The 24893-nt window shown below is 38.3% G+C and overlaps 1 pseudogene; it reads right to left on the bottom strand.

Moving 5' to 3' along the window:
- Positions 1-246: 246 nt before the first annotated feature.
- Positions 247-2238, bottom strand: LOC104089673 (protein FLOWERING LOCUS T 1-like; annotated as a pseudogene).
- Positions 2239-24893: the final 22655 nt, after the last annotated feature.

The raw sequence follows: 24893 nt of genomic DNA, 5'->3' as shown, positions 1-24893 counted from the left end.
AGTTATTTAATGAAGGGGAGCAGGAGACAATGAAGGAAGCAATGAGCAAGGCTTACTAATAGGTAACATCAAACCTTATATTGAAACTAATACAATTATATATCATATGCTAACCAATAGTAGATATTAATTATATATCAAACAAAGTGCAGATATTTCTGCAAAACCTTTAGTAAGATTTCACGACTTAATTAATAACAGTAAAGCTTTATTTACTATATATATAAAAGTAATTAATATCTTTAATTATGCGCGGCGGCTACCAGTACCACTCTCCCTATGGCAATTGAAGTAAACAGCAGAAACAGGCAAACCAAGATTGTAAACTTCTGCAAAGTCTCTTGTGCTGAAATTCTGACGCCAACCTGGTGCATACACAGTTTCGCGACCCAATTGTCGAAACAACACGAAAACAAAGCGATGAATTCCCAATGATGGTTGTGGACTCTCTTAGCATATAACTTCATTTCCTGCAATGCAGCGAAATATCAAGTAAAAGGATTTTAGTTATATATACACTGATCCAGTAAATAGAATTTATGTTATAGGTGTATATATGTTACCTCTAATAGTAAATGATAGTACCGTTTTTTCTAGGTTATTAATTAATGCTATTATCTTACAAATGACCTAATTGTGCAAACTTTTTTTACTGCATGAGTGCATAGAATTCAAACTGTACCTAATTAAGAATGTTGATTAATCCAACGCCCATCTAACCTAATGAAATCACAAACTAATTATGCAGAATGGATTTTAGTACAAAGAAGCAACTCATGATCTGTAATATAGGAGGATTTACCAAAGCTTGTATCTGTAGTTGCTGGGATATCTGTGACCAGCCTACAAAAATATAAAAAAGAAAGTGTTAGGAAAAAAAAAGAATATATAGTGATAGTTAATTACTCTTAATTAGCATTACAATATTAAAAAAAATCAAAACTTATAAATCCGAAATATAAATTCTAGCCAAAATATTGAAAAAGATAATATAATACGACCAGCTAAAGACAGAGAGAAGCACACTGTGATTTTCCTCGTTTTCAGTTTTATGTGTTTCCTGTCTTTCAGTTCCACTGATTTTTCAAATAAGATTTTTGGTTGAGCTTTTCATTTAAAAACATTGGTTTTTCATTTAGAACTTATGTCACACAATTGTTTTCACTACAAGAAAAAAGTTGATTTGTGACGGAATATTTTTGACTGAAGATCTACTACAAAATTGTGACTAACTTGTGACAATTTTATGACGGAATATATAAATGTGAACGAAATTTTTGACATATTTGTGACGATCTCATTTTTCCATCACAAAATATTTTGCGATGCTTGAATTTTTGATGATTTTATGTTAGACAAGTTGGGTTCAATGTGGGAGGGGTTAGGTCTGACCCCTACCTCATATATAATAATAATATATATATATATATATATATATATATATATATATATATATATATATATATATATATGCAGCTTAACCTCTTCAAAAGGTATATTCTATAAGCTTGAAATGATATAGATGGAAGAAGCTCATGCAACACTTAAAAAGAACCCTACAATTTCCTATCTTTCAACTACAAGAACAGCTTCTGTTTTTTTCCAGCAGTATGTGATAGGTATATATAAAAATATCTTTTTTTGAAAAGAAAAACTACAAGAAGGCTATATATGTTGAACTTGTTAAACTTGACTAACCAGTGTAGATACTCCCTCAGGTTAGGGTTGCTTGGGCTTGGAGCATCAGGATCCACCATAACCTTGGAGAAAAAAAGAGCACAAAATCTCAAATGTCATAAAAAAACTCCACATTAAGAAAGACAAAGAAATTAAAACTAAACACCGCCATTTACATATATATGCTCCCTCCTTTTCCATTTTACGTGATGGGATTTGGAATATGGGGTCAAACTGCTTAAATTTCAATGCGAATCAATTATAAATGGTTAGAGCTTTTAAAATAAAACAGAAGGAATATGATTTACCAGAGTGTAAAAGTTGCGAAGATCATCCCCTCCAATTTGAACCCTAGGTTGCGTAACAATTTGAGAAGGTTTCAAGCCACATGCATTGTTGACTTCCCTATTATTGTAAACCACTCTAAGGTCAACAGACCTTGTGAATGGATCTAAAACATCTCCTACCACACGACCAACTATCAAAGGATCTATTCTTGGCATGATGATAGAAGATGTATAATATATTATCACTATACACTAAATACTTTACTTTTCTCTTTCAAAGTTATTGCAATTCGTGATCAGAGGGAGGAGCTAGCTATGGCTATTTATATGAGCAATATTGTTGATATTGTGTGGTGCCTATATGCTTAATTGGTTTTTGTACTATGCCAAGAATCCTACCTTTTTATGGTATTCTCCTACTAGAAAACCCTATTCTTAGTTGATGCCGATCTTTGTAAGACAATGAACTGAGGAGAATATGCATCTCAAGTTCAGGTGACAAATGTGTGTGTTGGATCAAAATCGGACTAGCCGAAAAGATCAATAAACGGGTCATGATCCAGCCCCCAAAATTTTCTTGAGTCAAAATAATCAAATTAAATAACGTGTCATAAATAAACTCGTCCAACATGACCCAACTGACTCTCTTTTTTAACTTTTCTTTTGAAAAAGAAAATGTAAAAGATGATGTGATTTTCTTAAAGTATTAGCTTAAGTTTTTCCATGTAACGACCCGACTTGTCGTTTTGAGAACTAACATTCCGTGCGGTTGAAGATCTCGAGCAGTTTCGTAATGCGTATTATAACGTACATGTGCGGTCGAATTTGGTTTTCGGAAGATTCGAAATTAAATTGAAAGAACAATTCTTATTTTTGAAGCTTAAATAAAAAGAGTTGACCGGAGTTTGACTTTTGAACAAACGACTCCGGAATGGAGTTTTGATGATTCCAATAGTTTCGTATGGTGATTTCGGACTTAGGAGTATGTTCGGATATTGAATTGGAGGTACGAAGATCATTTTAGCGTCAAATGGCGAAAGTTAAAAAATTGGTTTAATTTTGGAAAGTTTGACCGGGGATGGACTTTTTGATATCGGGGTCGGATTCTGATTCCGGAAGTTGGAGTAGGTCTGCAATGTCAATTATAACTTGTGTGCAAAATTTGAGGTCAAGTTCGATTGATATGTTTCGGCGTCGTGTATAGAAGTTTGAAGTTTTGAAGTTCATTAGGCTTGAATCAATGTGCAATTCGTGTTTTTAGTATTGTTTGATGTGATTTAGAGGTTCGACTAGGTTCGTATAATTTTTAGGATTTATTGGTATGTTTGGTTGAAATCCGGGGAGGGAGGGGGAGCTCGGGTGAGTTTTGGATGGTTAACGGATCAATTTCGGACTTGCTGTTTTGCTGAAATTTTCTGGTGCACAGGTCTGGTTTCCTTCTACGCGATCGCGTGAGAAGGTCCGTGATCGCGTAGGCTTAGCTAGGCAGTGGAGGTTTTGTGCTATGCGATCGCGTGGGGATATCCGCGATTGCGTAGGGTTAATTGGGGCTGCTGAGTTTTGGTTCTATGCGATCGCGTGGGGAGGACCGCGATTGCGTAGCTGGGAAGAAGGAATGCATCGCGAACGCGTGGATCAAGCCACGTTGACGAAGAGGAAAATGAAGTAGCATGGGTCATGCGAAGTTGTGCTTCGCGATGGCGTGCAATTATCCGCGATCGCGTAGAGTTATTTTTGGGCAATGGAAAATTGTGCTTCACAATCGCGGGACTTGGTCCGTGATCGCATAGAAGAAATGACTAGGGAGAGAGTTTAAGTCCTGAAAATGGGACTTCATCCGATTTTTCGTTTTTAACGATTTGAAGCTCGAGGAGAGGCGATTTTCGGGAGATTTTCAAGGGAAACAATGGGGTAAGTGTTCTTAACTCAATTTCGGTCAAATGACCCGAATCTATTGTTATTATTAGCATGTAATTGGTGTTTTAAGTTGAAAAAAAATTGTGAAAACCCTTAAGGCATAATTGAAGATTTGAGGGTCGAGTTGATGTTGGAATTTGGTAAATTTGGTATGGTTGAACTCGTATCAGAATGGGTATTCGGATTTCGTGAAAATCCTGTCAGGTTCCGAGAGGCGAGCCCCGCGTTGACTTTCGGTTGGCTTTTTTAATTTAAAATTTTAAGTCGATGTTTTATTATCTGGAATTATTTTCGATAAATTTTAATGAAGTTATACAATTAACTGGATAGATTTGAGCTGTCCGAAGGTCAATTCCAGCAAGAAGGCTATTTTGGAATACCGGCCTAACTTCGTTAAGGTAAGTGTCTTGTCTAACTTTGTGTGGGGGAAACCACCCCTTAGGATTTGGGATTATTGTGCCATTCGTATTATGTGAAGGTCGTGTACGTGAGGTGACGAGTGAGTACATGACCTATATGCGGTATTTGACCGGTTTGGACCGTTAGGCTCTTTTTATACAATTGATTGTAAATATTGTTTCATAATTATATCTTTTGTGGTTAGAATTGTTTGTACGTGCTTTACTTGAAATTGTTAGCACATGTTCCATCCTTGTTGTCAAGTTCACCCTTATATGCTAATTCTTGATTGTAATCACTTGTTGAATCCCTGCTTTATCTGTTACATCCCTTAATGGTTAATTAATGCTCATAAACTGTGCCTTGGTTTATTGATTGTCTTTTCCTTGCTATTTGATTTCGCGAGCCATTGTGTATCCTTTTCATTAGTTATGACTGTCACGACCCAAAATCCCACCACAGGCGTCGTGATGGCACTTAGTCTCTAAGACTAAGTAAGCCGATTATAATTACAATTCAAGCCTTTATTTTTTTGAATTCAATACAAGTGTCAAAAATAACAGCGGAAATAATTACAAACAACCTCCCAAGACTGGAAATACTGAGTCACGAACTCTAATTGAATACATGAAATGATATCAAGGATCGAATACTCAATACTGTTTGAATAATGATTAACAGTATAATAAAATGGAAAGATTCCAAGGGACTGTGACGACCAAGCAACTCTACCTTGAATCCTTGCGATCCCACTCCAACTTTGTCCGAGTCCGATATCTCCAATACCCGACACTGTACAAAAATGTGTAAAAGTGTAGTATGAGTACACCACGGTCGGTACCCAGTAAGTATCAAGACTAACCTCGGTGGAGTAGTAACGAGATACAATCAAGACACTCACTAGTCAAATAACCTGTGCAATATAGTATACAAAAATAATAGAAAACAAATAGCAGTGATAGCAAAAAATAATCAACTAGTGATATAAACAGCAAGGCGACAAGAACTCCATAAATATTGCTCAAACAGATAATGAATACAAGTACAACCAATAATCAAGTCTTTCAAAATATACATCTTTCATCTATAAATTTTTCAATAGAAATCTCTAGAATATAATCCTTTCCAATAAATATATTTCGAATATAGTTCTTTCAATTAAATATCCTTCAAATATAATTCTTTCAAATAAATATCTTTCGAATATAATTCTTTCAAATACTATTTTGAATATAATCCTTTCAAATAAAAGTCACCTTGTGACACCTCATCTCATAATCATACAATACGGATCTCAGCCCACTTGCATATTTTCACGGCACCTCGTGCCAATATCTCTATCATAACCGCACGGACAACTCACATGCCAATATCATCATTATTTACTCACGGCACCTCGTGCCCACATTTCATATCATAACTGCATGGACAATTCACGTACCAATAGCATTTTCATTATATAATCACGGCACCTCGTGCCCATATTTCATATCATAACTGCACGGACAATTCACGTGCCAATAATAAATTCATCATATCTTTCCGGCACATCGTGCCCATATCATAATCCGCCCGACAATATCTACATGCTCATAATTTCAACATATATCTGACTATTATCAAATTTACTGAATTTATAAAATAAATTGCATAATATATAAAAGAAGTCACAAGGAAATCATAACATCACATAAAAATCACCAACACATTAATCCCACATTATCACGTATCACCCCTGACAATATCCACCCTTATCCCTCCGCCCTGAAAAAATCAATAGCCACCCTTATCACTCCTATAGCCACTTTTATCACTCCTATAATAGCCACTCTTATCGCTCCTATAATAGTCTCCCTTATCGTTCAGTCTAGATAATATCCCAACACACGTAACCACACTGAAATGCCACCCTTATACCCACATAATATTAACAGTGGAATGCCACCCTTATCCACCGCATAACAGTAACCCAAATCACATAATAATTTACACGGATATTACCACGACAACACAAAACAATAGTTCATATTATAAATTGCTCATAGGCCACAACTAATTCCCAAGATACAACAAAATTAATTAATTTCACAGCAAATAGCCCAAGGCTCCACACAACGTATATAAAATCTCGAAAACAACAACAAGGAAGGAAAATTAGCTCAGCATAAGATAACACTTTCTTTATTCCAAGTTTTTGATAAATATATTAATACCTCAATTTAAACTTAATTAATTAATTATTTGCATACGAAAAAATCCATAATATAATTATTTCCAGGAAATATTTTAAGGGCGTCCACGAATTTCAACCGATATAAATTTTACATATAAATCAAGTACGTACTTGTCACCTCGCGTACATAATTTTCAATTACACACTTTTCACAAAAGACTCAACGCTTAAGGGGTAATTCCTCCACTCAAGGTTAGGCAAGATACTTACCTTTTTGAAGTTAGGCATATATTTCAAAATAGCCTTCTTGCGTGAAATGACTTCCGGACAGCCCAAATCTAGCCAAATAAATTATATAACTTCATTAAAATTCATCGAAAATAATTCCGGATAATAAAACGTCGACTTAAAAATTTATATTAAAAAGTCAACAAAAAGTCAACGCGGGGCTTGCACCTCGGATCCCAGCAGAATTTTCACGAAATCTGAACACCCATTCCGATACGAGTCCAACCATACTAGTTTCACTCAAATCCGACTCTGAATCGACATTCAAATCCCAAAACTTCGTTTTATGAAATGTAACGACCCGACCGAACGTTTTGAGCCCTAGCGCGTCGTTCACTGGTTTGAGGCCCCGAGCAGCTTCACTTTAGGTATTATCACTTGTACGCGTGGTCAGAATTTAATTTCGGGAAGTTCAAAGTTGATTTGGAAATAAAATTCTCATTTCGAAATCTTTAAGTTGGAAGAATTGACTAAGGTTGGATTTTTTTATTAAACGACCTCGGAATCGAGATTTGAAGGTTCTAGCAGGTTCGTATGTTAATATGTGTACGAGTCATATTATAAGTGATGTGGGGCCTAAGGAGAGCCCTAAGTCTAAGTCAAGTTGGAAATTACATGATAGACTAAAGTTCCATATGAGTACACACAAAACCTAACTTTGGACGAGCATGCCTATATATATAAGGAGTTATATGGTGGACATCCTATCAAACGAAATATCTTCGAGTCTAGTTTCTAATGCTTTAAACCGTTCCTCATTTGGATATTTCTACAAGGAGTTATGGACGGTTTAGTAAAAGGTGACTAGTAGGGGAAAACTTGTAATACGAGGTACAACCTACACAGCGCAAGGTACAACTCGCTAAAGCACTTTGTTACGACCCAAACAAACCCATGTCGTGATGGCGCCTATCGTGGAACTAGGCAAGCCGACTCATTTCCAAAACAAACCAATATTTTCATTTCAAAGATAATTTTAATGCTATTTAACATAAAAACCTTCGCAAAGGAGTTCAAATCAAAACAAAAGTGCGGAAAAGAAAAGCCCGATATCGGGGTGTCACTAGTCATGAGCATCTACTATAATCTGTCTAACAATATCAAGGCTAACTCAGCCTGAAAAATAGCTAAATACAACTAGAGGAAGATAAGAGGGAGAAGAGCAGGGGCTGCGATCGCCAAACATCTACCTTGATATATCCAAGAAAAATCTGCAACCAGAACAATCAATAACCGCTACCGTGTCCAGTTACACCTGGATTTGCACACAAGGCGCAGGGAGTAACGTGAGTACGCCAACTTAGTAAGTAACAACAATAAATAAAGACTGGGCAGTAGTGACGAGCAACAAAGCATATAATGTTCATATCATGAAATCTCAATAAAATACCTCCTGCTTTTAAAAATCAGGATTTGAATCAAAACATCTCGTTTAAACCCAGTTCCAGTAAAAATCATTTAAAGATATTTTTCAACAGTTTTCAGACAGAAGAAAAATGCAAAGGTGAGCAAAAATGATGAAATCATAAACAGCCCCTCAGGCAAAACATCACTTATATACAGTCCCTCGGGCAAACCTCACAGTCACTCGTGCCACTCGGACATACCTCACAATCACTCTTTCCACTCGGGCATACCTCACAATCACTCTTGCCACTCGGGTATACCTCACAATCAGTCATGCCTCCCAGTCACTCAGCACTCGGCACTCGGCACTCGCACTCAGTAGGAACCTGTGCTCACTGGGGGTGTGTACAGACTCCGGAGGGGCTCCTTTAGCCCAAGCACTATAATCTGCACGGACAACTCACGTGCTGCATGGACAACTCATGTGCTGCATGGACAAGTCACGTGCTTGGACAACTCACGTGCTGCACGGACAACTTACGTGCTATAATAATAAAGTATGTTACAAGCGGGCAGTCCTGATCCACACTCATTCTCACAAATCAGGCCCTCGGCCTTACTTAGTCATAAACCTCTCAAGCCACTCGAGTATTTCAGTAAAACAGGGCATTCGGCCCAACACATTTATATGCTTCAAAATAGAGTCATAAAACTGAGTTATGTAGTAAACAAATATAAACATGACTGAGTATAGATTTTCAATTGAAAACAGTGAGAGGATAGTAAGAAAAGGCCCCTAAGGATCCAAACAGCACTGGCACAAGGCCCAAACATGGCATTCAGCCCAATTTACAGAATCTCTTTCTAAAATATATAAGTATCATATAGTTTCAACAAAATATGCAATTTTACAGTTGCTACGGTATGGACCAAGTCACAATCCCCAACAGTGCACGCCCACACGCCCGTCACCTAGCATGTGCGTCACTAAAAATAGTAGAATGATACAAAATCCGGGGTTTCATATCCTCAGGACTAGATTTACAATCGTTACTTACCTCAAACCGGTCAAATCTCTACCCGAAAATGCTCTTGCCTCTCGTCTCGGCCTCCAAATGCTCCGAATCTATTCACAATCAGTACAATACCATCAATATACGCTAATGGAATGAATTCCACAAGAAAAACTACCAAATTAGCCCAAAACCCAAAATTGGCTCAAACTCGGCCCCCGGGCCCACATCTCGAAATCCGACAAAATTCACAAAACTAGAAAGCCCATTCACTCACGTATCTAACCACACCAAATTCATCAAAATCCGACATCGTTAGGTCCTTCAAATCCTTAAATTATTCTCCAAAAATTCCAAGCTCTAACCCCTCATTTTCACTAATTTATAAGATTAAACAATGGAAAATCACCATATATACAAGTATTAGGGCTCAAGCAACTTACCTCACTGATAGCCCTTGAAGCACCCTTCAAAAATCACTCCAAAAGCTCCACAAACAGACTTGAAAATGGTGGAAATGAACCAAATTCGTGAAGTGTTCTATTTATGGTTTCTGCCCAGGTTTCCACACATGCGGGCTATTTTTCCGCTCCTGCGGGACCGCACCTGCGGTCAAGGCGCCGCATCCGCGAACTCCACTTAATTCCCCAGCTTTCGCCCCTGCGTTCCAGGCCTCGCACATGCGGGCTCGCAGGTGCGGCCAAATCTTTCGCTCCTGCACTCCAGCCTTGGCCTCTCATTTTCCGCATCTACGCTTCAAATTCTCGCGCCTGCGGTAGCGCACCTGCGCATTGCCTTCCGCTTCTGCAAAGCCTGCCCAGCGCCCTCTTTTCCGTATCTGCGGACTCCCCTTGCGCACCAGCGACCTCGCACCTGTGACTCCTCCTTCCGCAGGTGCGAAAATAGCAGTAGCAGCAACTTTAGTTGCATTTTCCAACTTCGACAAATCCGTTAACCACCCGGAATCACCCCGAGGCCCTAGGGACCTCAACCAAAAATACCAACAAGTCATATATCAACATACAACCTTAGTCGAACCTTCGAATCACTCAAAATAACATCAAATCACCAAATTACCCTCGGATTCAAGCCTAAGAACTTCTAAATTTCCAAATTCGGCAACCGATGCCGAAACCATCAAAACCACATCTGAATGACCTCAAATTTTGCACACACGTCACAAATGATGCTACTTTTTCCCTTGTTAGAACACTACAATCCTTAACTAAAACTTACCCCACGAACTTTAGCATAGAATCACGCCGCCCTAAGGCTTATAAGCCGCCGAATTCCTTTTTATGTATCCCAAAGGTTCCACAACCAAAAATGCTTACTCCGAAGAGACTTTATGTGAACCTAAAACCGTTTCCTTCACCTTCTTGATATTGAAATGCATAATTCACAATGATATAAAATTCCACGAGTCTCAACACCATTCAATGCAACTTCCAGTTTTCTAGCCATATTTATAAATCTTGAATCCACAGGAACCATTCTCGAGAGTCATCCACTCTACTCAATTCTCGAATTAACCTACCAAACGGACCGAAATGACCTGTGCCCCATTAGCACACCAACACCCAAAGAAATAAAGAGTAACCCACACTCATACGCAATCGAGCAAATTCCCGCTCCATGTACACTACATTCTCTGTGAATAACCACTCAATTATTTTAAAGTCCTCCTATAACCATAGAGTGTAATACAACTTGTGTCCAGAAATTTCTTTACCCGAGTCATCCTCGATCTCGACCTCTGCATGTCATAACTGATTCATCGGTATACCCCAAACCGAAACTAATATGACCCATAACCGTGCAATCAACTCGTCGATAGCAGACTCCCCCACTTAGCCTTAAGTTGCAATTATATAAAATTAGAACCCGTGAGGATTTCTCCTTCTCAATTACCAAGGTCTCGCACCTTTAACCTGCCAGACTTCTCGAAGTCTTTCATTAAGTTTTCATGAACATTCTGAATCTCCAGCTAAAATCACACACGCGACCTCCTACCGGGTAGCAAGTAATATTCCTCGCAAAAGCTTCATCAACACCATGCCACCGCTAGCTGCACACAAGAGATAACCCACATGTGGAATTCCTTACCGACATCTTCCAATGACACAACACTGAGTGCAACGACCACTAAATCTGTAAATTCTCCTGAGTTCATGCTCGCCCACCATTTGTATAAGTCTGCACTTTCCCTATTGACATTAACTGTACGTCAACAATACCTTCCTAACTCAAGTCATATTGCACCTGACACGATAATCAGATCTTCATGTCTCTATTCATTTCAAACACACTCCTTTCTGCCATATTCAATTTTCCTTTGTACACTAACCATCACTCCAAATAGAGTCTGCAGGACGATTCACATACTAACACGATTCCAAACCATTCTACACTTTCTCAAAGCGCACGACTACCCTACTAGTGAATTCATATGCTAATCTGCCACTCTTACTTCGGTTAAATCATCTCCTTTAAGAAACTTCTCAACCTCTACTTCTCCTACTTGACCTGCTAGTACTTCAACCACCGTGAAACACTTCCCATCATGTCTTCCCTCATACCTTGCTACCCAACTGCTGTATCAAATCGAAATGTATCTCTGTCGCACCTGAACCAATAAAATGTTACCGACTCTAAGTCTCTTCGAAGATCATCTTTCTCGAGCCATCAACATCAATAATACCCATTCGCAACCACAATTACTGCACAATCACTTACTCTTCTTGAGTCCAAACTCATTGACAAGACATGAGAATTTAATTTTCCCCAAAATTTAACAACATGAAAGATCCTTCAAAACATTCACACTCGAGACCGTACGTCACATCAAAATGAAAATCAAGCGCCCAATGGCCTTCCTTTACATTTTAAGGAAACACTTTTCGTCACATTCAAATTGTCTTAACATATTCCGCAGTTACATCATACTCATCACAAAGCCATTCCATCGCTCATCGAGCCATGAATTCCACTCGTAGGGGCATTACCGGACATATAAGTACAAATGTATAGGTTACAACTAAAGCTACCGAGCCAAAACTATGGTTTAAACCTGGCCTCAAGTCCTCCAGACTAGCCCATCACCAAAACACATAATACACACCTCGAACCTCGTTCATAGAATCACAAGCTGGCGATGCATAGCTGATACCGAGCGCTCATGTGCGCATACTAATGCATGGAAGAAATTCAAAAAGTTATGTTTCAAGCTGAATCAATTCCGTACGATAGAATAAAAGAAAGTAAAATTTTCCTAAGGGTTCTGCAGCCTCTCAAAGATAAGTACAGACGTCTCCGTATCGATCCGCAAGACTCTACTAAACCCGCTCATGACTCGTGAGACCTATGTAACCTAGGCTTTGATACCAATCTGTCACGACCCAAACAAACCCATGTCATGATGGCGCCTATCGTGGAACTAGGCAAGCCGACTCATTTCCAAAACAAACCAATATTTTCATTTCAAAGATAATTTTAATGCTATTTAACATAAAAACCTTCGCAAAGGAGTTCAAATCAAAACAAAAGTGCAGAAAAGAAAAGCCCGATATCAGGGTGTCACTAGTCATGAGCATCTACTATAATCTGTCTAACAATATCAAGGCTAACTCAGCCTGAAAAATAGCTAAATACAACTAGAGGAAGATAAGAGGGAGAAGAGCAGGGGCTGCGATCGCCAAACAGCGACCTTGCTATATCCAAGAAAAATCTGCAACCAGAACAATCAATAACCGCAACCATGTCCCGCTACACCTGGATTTGCACACAAGGTGCAGGGAGTAACGTGAGTATGCCAACTCAGTAAGTAACAACAATAAATAAAGACTGAGCAGTAGTGACGAGCAACAAAGCATATAATGTTCATATCATGAAATCTCAGTAAAATACCTCCTGCTTTTAAAAATCAGGATTTGAATCAAAACATCTTGTTTATACCCAGTTCCAGTAAAAATTATTTAAAGATATTTTTCAACAGTTTTCAGACAGTTTAAAAATGCAAAAGTGAGCAAAAATGATGAAAGCATAAACATCCCCTCGGGTAAAACATCACTCATATACAGCCCCTCGGGAAAACCTCACAGTCACTCGTGCCACTCGGGCATACCTCACAATCACTCTTGCCACTCGGGCATACCTCACAATCACTCTTACCACTCGGGCATACCTCACAATCACTCATGCTTTCCAGTCACTCAGCACTCGGCACTGGGAACTCGATACTCGCACTCAATAGGTACCTGCGCTCACTGGGGGTGTGTACAGACTCCGGAGAGGCTCCTTCAGCCTAAGCGCTATAATCTGCACAGACAACTCACGTGCTGTACGGACAACTCATGTGTTATAGTCCCCGATCCACACTCATCCTCACAAATCAGGCCCTCGGCCTCACTCAGTCATAAACCTCTCAAGCTACTCGGGCATTTCAGTAAAACAGGGCATTCGGCCCAAAATATTTATATGCTTCAAAATAGAGTCATAAAACTGAGTTATGCGGTAAACAAGTATAAACATGACTGAGTATAGATTTTCAATCGAAAACAGTGAGAGGATAGTAAGAAAAGGCCCCTAAGGGTCCAAACAACACTGGCACAAGGCCCAAACATGGCATTCAGCCCAATTTACAGAAACTCTTTCTAAAACATATAAGTATCATATAGTTTCAACAAAATATGCAACTTTACAGTTGCTACGGTACGGACTAAGTCACAATCCCCAACAGTGCACGCCCACACGCCCGTCACCTAGCATGTGCGTCACTAAAAATAGTAGAATGATACAAAATCCGGGGTTTCATACCCTCAGGACTAGATTTACAATTGTTACTTACCTCAAACCGGTCAAATCTCTACCTCAAAATGCTCTTGCATCTCGACTCGGCCTCCAAATGCTCCGAATCTATTTACAATCAATACAATACCATCAATATATGCTAATGGAATGAATTCCACAAGAAAAACTATCAAATTAGCCCAAAACCCAAAATTGGCTCAAACCCGGCCCCCGGGCCCATTTTTCGAAATCCAACAAAATTCACAAAACTAGAAAGCCCATTCACTCATGTATCTAACCATACCAAATTCATCAAAATCCGACATCATTAGGTCCTTCAAATCCTTAAATTATTCTCCAAAAATTCCATGCCCTAACCCCTCATTTTCACTAATTTACAAGATTAAACAACGAAACATCACCACATATACAAATATTAGGGCTCAAGCAACTTACCTCGCTGATATCCCTTGAAGCACCCTTCAAATATCACTCCAAAATCTCCACAAACCGACTTGAAAATGGTGGAAATGAACCAAATTTGCGAAGTGTTCTATTTATGGTTTCTGCCTAGGTTTTCGTACCTGCGAGCTATTTTTCCGCTCCTCCGGGACCACACCTACGGTCAAGGTGCCGCATCCGCGAACTCCACTTAATTCCACAGATTCCGTACCTGCACTCCAGACCTCGCACATGCGGGCTCACAGGTGCGGCCAAATCCTTCGCGCCTGCGCTCCAGCCTTGGCCTCCCATTTTCCGCATCTGCGCTTCAAATTCTTGCGCCTGCGGTAGCGCACCTGCGCATTGCCTTCCACTTCTGTGAAGCCTGCTAGCCCCCTCTTTTCCGCATCTGCGGACTCCTTTTGTACACCAACGACCTCACACCTGTGACTCCTCCTTCCGCAGGTGCGAAAATAGCAGTAGCAGCAGCTTCAGCTGCATTTTCCAACTTCGATAAATCCGTTAACCACCCGGAATCACCCCGAGGCTCTAGGGACCTCAACCAAAAATACCAACAAGTCATATACCAATATACAAACTTAGTCGAACCTTCGAATCACTCAAAACAATATCAAATTACCAAATTACCCTCGGATTCAAGCCTAAGAACTTCTAAATTTCCAAATTCGGCAACCGATGCCGAAACCATCAAAACCACGTCCGAATGACCTCAAATTTTGCACACAGGTCACAAATGATGCTAGGAACCCATTTCAACTTCCGGAATTCCATTCCGACCCCGATATCAAATTTTTCACTGCCGACCAAAAATCGCCAAATTTCCAATTTCGCAAATTCAAGCCTAATTCTACCACGGACCTCTAAATCATATTCTGGACGCACTCCTAAGTCCGAAATCACCTAACGGAGCTAACGGAACCATCAGAATCTAAATCCGAGATCGTTTACATATAGGTTAATATCTGGTTGACTTTTCCAACTTAAGGTTCTAAAGAAGAGACTAAGTGTCTCATTCCACTCCGAAATCACTCCGGGCCCGAACCAACTAACCCGGTATATCATAATATAGCTTAAGAGCATAAAGGAAACAGAAATGGGAAAAACGGGATTATAACTCCCGAAACGACCGGCCGAGTCATTACACACTTGTGCCTATATAAGGCAGTCACGGGCAGCAGCCATTTTTGGGGATTTTCTTGAGCTAGGAATTGGTTCTTTCATGGTGGATTCGACCTTGGGTACTTTTTAAGAATACAAGGTGAGTTGTTTTTGGATATTTTAAGTTAATAACATCCTATTAACACTAGTATTAACATCCTTCAATCTTTAAAATACCTAAAAATCTTTCAAGTTGTTCAAGAACACCAAATTTTCCAAAATTTAGAATTTTAAGAAAAAGCTACAAGAAGGTAATACTAATTGTCACGACCCAAAATCCCACCACAGGCGTCGTGATGGCACCTAGTCTCTATGACTAGGTAAGCTGATTTCTTTTACATTTTGAAGCCATTTTTTGTTTTTGAATTAAAATCTAACAGCGGAAATAATTACAATACACAACCTCCCAAGACTGGTAGTACTGAGTCACGAACTCTAACTGAATACATGGAATGATCACGAGGACCGAATATACAATACTGTTTGATTACAAATTAACAGTACAGTGAAATGAAAAGACTCTAAGGGACTGCGACAGCCAAACAACTCTACCTTGAATCCTTATGATCGCGCTTTAACTCTGCTCAAGTCCGATATCTTCAATGCCTGGCTCAGCACAAAAATATGCAGAAGTGTAGTATGAGTACGCCATGGTCGGTACCCAGTAAGTATCAAGACTAACCTCAATGGAGTAGAGACGAGGTACAGTCAAGACACTCACTAGTCTAATAACCTGTGCAATATAATATACAAAATAATAGGAAACAAATAACAATAGGACAACATGGAACAACCAGTGATATGCACATCAAACAACAAGAATACCATATATATCACTCAACAATTAATAAACAAAAGTACACCCAATTAAATCAAGTCCTTCAAATAAATGTCTTTCACATATAATTCTTCTAGATAACTCTATTTCAAATATAATTTTGTCAAATAATTATTTTTCAAATATAATTCTTTTAATAAATCTTTTCAAATATAATTTTCTCAAATAAATATCTTTTAAATAAAATTCTTTCATGTAATACTTTCTAAGTAAAAATCCTTCCAAATAAATATTTTAAATATAATACTTTCAATTAAAAAGTCACCATGTGACGCCTCATTTCAAAATCATAAAAATATGGGTCTCAGCCCAATTTTATATATTTTTCGAAAACACGGGTCTCAGCCCATTTTTCATGTTTCCACGGCACCTCGTGCCCATAATTAAATCATCATATTTTTTCCGGCACCTCGTGCCCTCATTTCATATCACAACTGTACGGATAACTCACGTGCCAAATATCATTATCATTTCATCACAGCACCTCGTGCCCACATTTCATATCTCAACTGCACGGACAATTTTCGTGCCAAATATCCTCATTATTTACTCATGGTACCTCGTGCCCACATTTTATTTTATAATCCGCCTGGCCATAGCCACATGCTCTCAATTTCAACATAAATCAGATTGTTATCAATTTACCAATAACAAGATAAATTACACAAGGTATAAAAATAAATACAAGAAAATCACAACATCACATGAAAATCATCAAAACCACAACCCCATATCATCACATATCGTCCCTGACAATAGCCACCCTTATCGCTCCTATTGCCGCCCTTATTGCTTCTATAGCCACCCTTACTGCTCCACCCTGACAATATCAATAGCCACCCTTATCGCTCATATTGCCACCCTTATCGTTCCTATAGCCACCCTTATCGCTCCGCCCAGACAATATTCCAACAAACACAACAGTGAAATGTCACCCTTATAACCACATAATATCAACGGTGAAATGCCACCCTTATCTCCCCAAAATAACAACTCACACAACACAACAATTTAAACGAAAAATTATCACAACGACATAACAAAATCAATTAATGTCACAATTTGCCCAATGGTCACAACCAAATTCCAAAGCTACAACCAAGTCAATTAATTTCACAACAAATAGCCAAAAGATCCACACAATGTGTACAACACCCAAAAAACAATCAATAGAGATAGAAATTACTCAACATAAAACAAAGTCTTCATTTAATTCAAATTTTCAATAATTATATAAACACCTCTTCTTAAACTCATTTAATTAATTATTTGCAGAGGAAAAATCCATAATGAAATTAAATTCCAAGAAATATCAAATCATCAAATTCACGGAATCCACATAAATATACAAGTAATAATCACATCAAATTGTCATATAAAAATAAATTCAACAAACAAGAATTTAGGCATGGCAAATAGATGATTTAATAAATGCCAATAATTATCCAATTTACTACACAATAACGCCTAAAACTTTAACCCAATAAAATTTGCACATATAAGCCCGAGTACGTACTCGTCACCTCGCGTACACGGCTTTTCACATTTAACAAATGGCACATAATAGTCGATGCCTAAGGGGTAATTTCCCCCACTCAAGGTTAGGCAAGATACTTGCTTTCTTTTTTTGAAGTTAGGCTGATATTTCAAAATTACCTTATTGCTTGAATTGACCTTCGGACATCTCAAATTTATCCAAATTAATTCAATTCAGTCAATACTAATTATACGAATTAATTCCATATAAAAATACTAATTTTCCAACAAAAATCCGAAATTTAGCTCTAAAATTGCCTATGGGACCCACGTCTCGGAATCCGATGAAACTCACAAAATCCGATAACCCATTCAATTACGAATCCACCCATATCAATTTTATCAAATTCCGATAACATCTCGGCCTCCAAAGCTAGAATTTTCGTTTTTGAATATTTTGCAAAAATCCAAATTTCTTCCATTTAAATCTGAATTAAATGATGAATATAACCATGGATTTATGAAATATAATCACTTTAGGATATAGAACACTTACCCCAGTGTGAAGAAATCCTCAAACTCGCCCAAAAATCAAGCTCCAAAAATTCCAATTGAAAATGAAGAAATGACAGATTTTCAATCCTTAAGTTTCTGCCCAGGTTCGCATTTGCGAATGAACAGTACCTCACATGAACAGTGTTTTCGTAATTGCGAATGAACTGTATTTTCGAAATTGCCATAAATAGTTCGCAATTGCGAATGAACAGTGTTTTCGCAATTGCCATAAATGGTTCGCAATTGCGAATGAACAGTGTTTCACCGAAACCAGCAAACTCAAACTTCTCCGAAATGATCCGAAACCACCTTGAAACTCATCCGGAACCTCCCGGATACAAACCATATATGAATTTCAATCATAAAATATGCTACGGACCTGCTCGCGTACTCAAAATACTGAATGAAGGTAGTCTTGACCCGATATTGACCAATATCAAACTCCCAAATTTTTTAACTTTACTAGTCTTTCAACCAATGATCCAAAAATACACCTAAGCCCCTCGGGACCCGTCAAATCATACCAACAACTCCTAAAATATCATACGAACTAAGTCGAAACTTCAAATTATATCGAACAATGCTAGAACCACGAATCATACCCCAATTCAAGCTTAATGAAGCTAAGAAATTCCAACTTCTACATTTAATGCCGAAACCTATCAAATCACGTCCGATTGACCTCAAATTTTGCACATAAGTCATAAATGACATAACAGACCTATACAAATTTTTAGAACTGGATTCCGACCCCGATATCAAAAAGTCAACTCCCTGGTCAAACTTCCCAAAAATTCTATTTTCGCCATTTCAAGCCAAATTCCACTACGGACTTTCAAATAATTTTCCGGACACGCTCCTACGTCCAAAATCATCATACAGAACTATTGGAACCATGAAAATTTGAATCCAAGATCGTTTACTCAAAAGTCAACTCTCTGGTCAAGTATTTCCATTTATGCTTCTAAATAAGGATTGTTCTTTTAATTTAATTTTGAATCTTCAGTAAATCAAACTCGACCATACCTGTGGGTCATAATACATATTGTGAAGATGCTCAAGACCTTAAGTCACTGAACAGGGCGTAAATTTCAAAACACAACAAGTTGGGTCGTTACATTCTCCGTCTCTTAAACAAATGTTCATCCTCGAACTTTCTAAGAATTATTCTGAGCTTACCAAATTGATGATTTTACTTTTACACATATACTCACGGTTAATTCCACACTACCGCATTTGAGATAAGCGTGACAACATCATCTCATTTGAGATTATTTCTTTTATCCATATTTGAAAATTTTAAGACCATTTTCTTACACTCCAATATTTTCAAAAGGCCTGATTTTTCACAACAACGCACAGTATTAGTCTCAACTGGCTATAGTAACTCGTGCCTATGCACACATCAATTTTCTCGATAGTGTTGAAGTAATTCAAAACTTTCTCTGGGGTGCTACATTATTCCCCGCTTAGTATCATTCGCCCTCAAACACATAACATATTTATCTCTTCCTTTGCAAATCCCAATCCTCCAAATTTTTCCTAACTCCCAAATTTTTCAAAAATTCCGGCAGAGTCTCCCCTGTAATTGGGCCTATCCACCTGCCAGAGTAATACCAAAACAACTCCTAACAACACATCCACAATGTATATATCAATAAGACAATCTCAGCATTACAAACACTGCATTATCATAATGATATCAGGACATGAAGCACATCATATGTGTGCTCATCACCACATCTCTGGTCTTAAAAGCTGCTCATAATTAATTCCAGCATCATCAACTAATCTCATATTAACCACCACCTCATTCAGAATTTTCACAACACTTACAACCGAATGTGAGGCATGAAGACCTCGTGATTGCTTACTTGGATTAATGAGTCACATTTAACGCTACCTGGGCACTCATCTCATAGGTTAAAACTCAATGTTTACAGCACCAAAATGGCTGAATATGCACAGAAAAATATACAAGAATTATCAAATAAGCCTAACAGGCATGACTCCCTATTAATACTTTTGTACAATTAAATTTCACAAAGGGAAAATTTTTTAAATTCATAAATATTTCACCACAAAGACCTCGTCCTTACATAACTTCCATAGCGGCTTGCATCCAGGTATAAATATTTCACATTATGTATAAAATGCGAGGATCTCGTCCTCTACTCCGAATCACAAGTATTTTGCATATTGTTCCAACTGAAATTTTCAATTTCCTTTCTTTCTTATTTTCAATAAATTTCGTAAATATTTTTCATAACACATAACAGACCCTCATACCGGTAGGGAATATAATTCATAAAAATTGGAATCAATTATTCCGACACACATTAAACCCAATGTAATGAATAATAAAAATTACTTTTGAACTAATAGCCCTCAATAGTGTATAGAAATAAAATAACAGACACAAGCTCACATCTTTAAATCTCCCAACAGGGATAAACATATAAATAGGTCATAAATTTACGAAGCTCACCATAAGTAGAGCATAATAAGAGGACTCACCTCAATATTCAGAACCGAATCAAATTAAGGAAAATACCCTTTTATAATAAAAATCAGGATCGTACATGTAACGACACCATCCGGTGTATTGGCCTCAGCCAAATCATAGTGATTAAATCAACGGGTCGGGCCTCCACCTCTTAGGCGCCCACTACCCGCTTGTACTCCACCTCTAGCTGACTGTGCACGTGGAGTAATAACTGCATTGGGGCCCATGGCCTGAGTGTTATGATAAAATCTACCCCTCCCAAGTCTGGGGCAATCTCTCATAATGTGCCTAGTATCACCACACTCATAACAACCCCTCTTAGGTCGCGACTGCTTGTACTGAGTATGTGCCGGATAACTGGAATAACCACTGTAAGAATCCCGTATCGGTGGTGCACTATAAGAACTTACTGGAGCACCCCGAGTAATCGGATGTGCGGACTGAGCTAACCAACTGCTCGAGCCTCCGCTATAATGGGTTCTTGCTGAAGAGTAAAACCCACTGAACCCTCCAGATCTTCGAGACCTTTTTGCCTCCTTAGACTCCCTTTCCTCGCCTAAAACAACCTCAATCTTCCTTGCAATTTCCACTACTTGTTGAAATGGAGTATCAGTTTGCAATTCTCGAGCGATGCATATTTTAATATCATATTCGAACCCCTCAATGAATCTGCGGACTCGCTCTCTGATTGTAGGAACCAAGATAGGTGCATGACGGGCTAACTCACTGAACCTGATAGCATATTCTGACACTGTCATAGTGCCTTGACGCAACCGTTCAAACTTTGTGCGCCACGCATCTCGGAGAGTCTGGAGAACAAACTCTTTCAAGAACATTTTCGAAAATTGAGCCCAAGTTGGTGGTGTGGCATCGATTGGTATACCTTCTACATAGATTTTCCACCACCGATACGCAACGCCTGACAGTTGAAATGTAGTAAAGGCAACTCTGCTCACCTCCACAACACCTATTGTGTGGAGAATACAATGACAATTTTCTAGAAATTCTTGGGCATCCTCTGTAGCTGTGCCACTGAAAGTAGGTAGACTATACCTCTTAAACCTTTCAAGCCTCTTTTGTTCTTCTTCTGATGCCTCGGGCCTGACCTCAGGCCGAACTGTAATAACAGGTTTTACCGTTACTACACCGGGAACCTGACCAACATGAACCTGATGCTCTGGAGTTGTGATAGGAGTCTGAGCTACTCCCCCAATCTGCGTAATGTTTGGTGCAATAGAGATCAATCCCGCCCTAGTTAATGTACCAAACATACTCACAAATTGTGCTAAAGTCTCCTGAAATCCGGGGGTAACAACAGGTGCTTTTGGTACCTGTCCCCCCAACTAGAGCTATTGGTGGCTCTTCAACTGTTGTTCTGAAAGGTTCTCTAGTCGTAGCACGTGCCCTTCCTCTGCCTCTACCTCGGCCTCGACCTCAGCCCGGGCCTCTTGCAGCCCTAGCAGTATGTGCAGATGCCTGCTCAGCTAACCCGGTAGCACGTGTCCTCACCATCTGTGAGAGAATGGAGATACAAAGGTTCAAATTCCAAATTCAATAAATTTTGCACGACAGGAATGAAAGAAATGGAAATTTCCTAACAGTTCTGTAGCTTCCCGAAGATAAGTACAGACGTCTCCATACCGATCCGCAAGACTCTACTAGCCTCGTTCGTGACTCGTAGAACCTATGAACCTAGAGCTCTGAAACCAACTTGTCACGACCCAAAATCCCACCATAGGCGTCGTGATGGCGCCTAGTCTCTAAGACTAGGTAAGCCAATTTCTTTTACATTTTGAAGCCATTTTTTGTTTTTGAATTAAAATCTAACAGCGGAAATAATTACAATACACAACCTCCCAAGACTAGTAGTACTGAGTCACGAACTCTAATTGAATACATGGAATGATCACGAAGACCGAATATACAATACTGTTTGATTATAAATTAATAGTACAATGAAATGAAAAGACTCCAAGGGACTGCGACAGCCAAGCAGCTCTACCTTGAATCCTTATGATCGCGCTTTAACTCTGCTCAAGTTCGATATCTTCAATACCTGGCTCTGCAACAAAATGTGCAGAAGTGTAGTATGAGTATTCCACGGTCGGTACCCAGTAACAAGACTAACTTCAATGGAGTAGAGACGAGGTACAATCAAAACACTCACTAGTCTAATAACCTGTGCAATATAATATACAAAATAATATGAAACAAATAACAATAGGACAACATGGAACAACTAGTGATATGCACAGCAGACAACAAGAATACCATTAATATCACTCAACAATTAAAAAACACAAGTACACCCAATTAAATCAAGTCCTTCAAATAAATGTCTTTCACATATAATTCTTCCAGATAACTCTCTTTCAAATATAATTTTCTCAAATAATTATTTTTCAAATATAATTCTTTCAATAAATCTTTTCAAATATAATTTCCTCAAATAAATATCTTTCAAATAAAATTCTTTCATATAATACTTTCTAAGTAAAAATCCTTCCAAATAAATATTTGAATATAATTCTTTCAATTAAGAAGTAACCATGTGACACCTCATTTCAAAATCATAAAAATACGGGTCTCAGCCCAATTTTATATATTTTTCGTAAACACGGGTCTCAGCCCATTTTTCATGTATCTACGGCACCTCGTGCCCATAATTAAATCATCATATTTTTTCCAGTACCTCGTGCCCTCATTTCATATCACAACTGCACGGACAACTCACGTGCCAAATATCATTATCATTTCATCACAGCACCTCGTGCCCACATTTCATATCTCAACTGCACGGACAATTCACATGCCAAATATCCTCATTATTTACTCACGGCACCTCGTGCCCACATTTTATTTTATAATCCGTCTGGCCATAGCCACAAGCTCTCAATTTCAACATAAATCAGATTGTTATAAATTTACCAACAATAAGACAAATTGCACAAGGTATAAAAATAAACACAAGAAAATCACAAACATCACATGAAAATCATCAACACCACAACCCCATGTCATCACATATCGTCCCTGACAATAGCCACCCTTATCGTTCCTATTGCCGCCCTTATCGCTCCTATAGCCACCCTTATCGCTCCGCCCTGACAATATCAATAGCCACCCTTATCGCTCCTATAGCCACCCTTCTCGCTCCGCCTAGACAATATTCCAACAAACACAACAGTGAAATGCCACCCTTATAACCACATAATATCAACGGTGAAATGCCACCCTTATCTCCCCAAAATAACAACTCACACAACACAACAATTTATACAAAAAATTATCACAACTGCATAACAAAATCAATTCATATCATAATTTGCCCAATGGCCACAACCAAATTCCAAAGCTACAACCAAGTCAATTAATTTCACAACAAATAGCCAAAGGCTCCACACAATATGTACAACACCCAAAAATAATCAATAGACATAGAAATTAACTCAACATAAAGCAAAGTCTTCATTTAATTTAAATTTTCAATAACTATATAAACACCTCTTATTAAGCTCATTTAATTAATTATTTGCAGAGAAAAAATCCATAATGAAATTAAATTCCAAGAAATATCAAATCATCAAATTCACGGAATCCACATAAATATACAAGTAATAATCACATCAAATTGTCATATAAAAATAAATTCAACAAACAAGGATTTAGGCATGGCAAATAGATGATTTAATAAATGACAATAATTATCCAATTTTCTACACAATAATGCCTAAGACTTTAACCCAATAACATTTGCACATATAAGCCCGAGTACGTACTCGTCACCTCGCGTATATGGCTTTTAACATTTCACAAATGACACATAATAGTCGATGCCTAAGGGGTAATTTCCCCCACTCAAGGTTAGGCAAGATACTTACTTTCTTTTTTTGAAGTTAGGCTGATATTCCAAAGTTGCCTTCTTGCTTGAATTGACCTTCGGACATCTCAAATCTATCCAAATTAATTCAATTCAGTCAATACTAAATATAGGAATTAATTCCATATA

This window comes from Nicotiana tomentosiformis, chromosome 5 (assembly GCF_000390325.3).
Source record: "Nicotiana tomentosiformis chromosome 5, ASM39032v3, whole genome shotgun sequence".
Classification (NCBI taxonomy): domain Eukaryota; kingdom Viridiplantae; phylum Streptophyta; class Magnoliopsida; order Solanales; family Solanaceae; genus Nicotiana; species Nicotiana tomentosiformis.
Note: the sequence above shows the minus strand (reverse complement) of the source record. Positions and strands in the feature narration are given on the sequence as shown.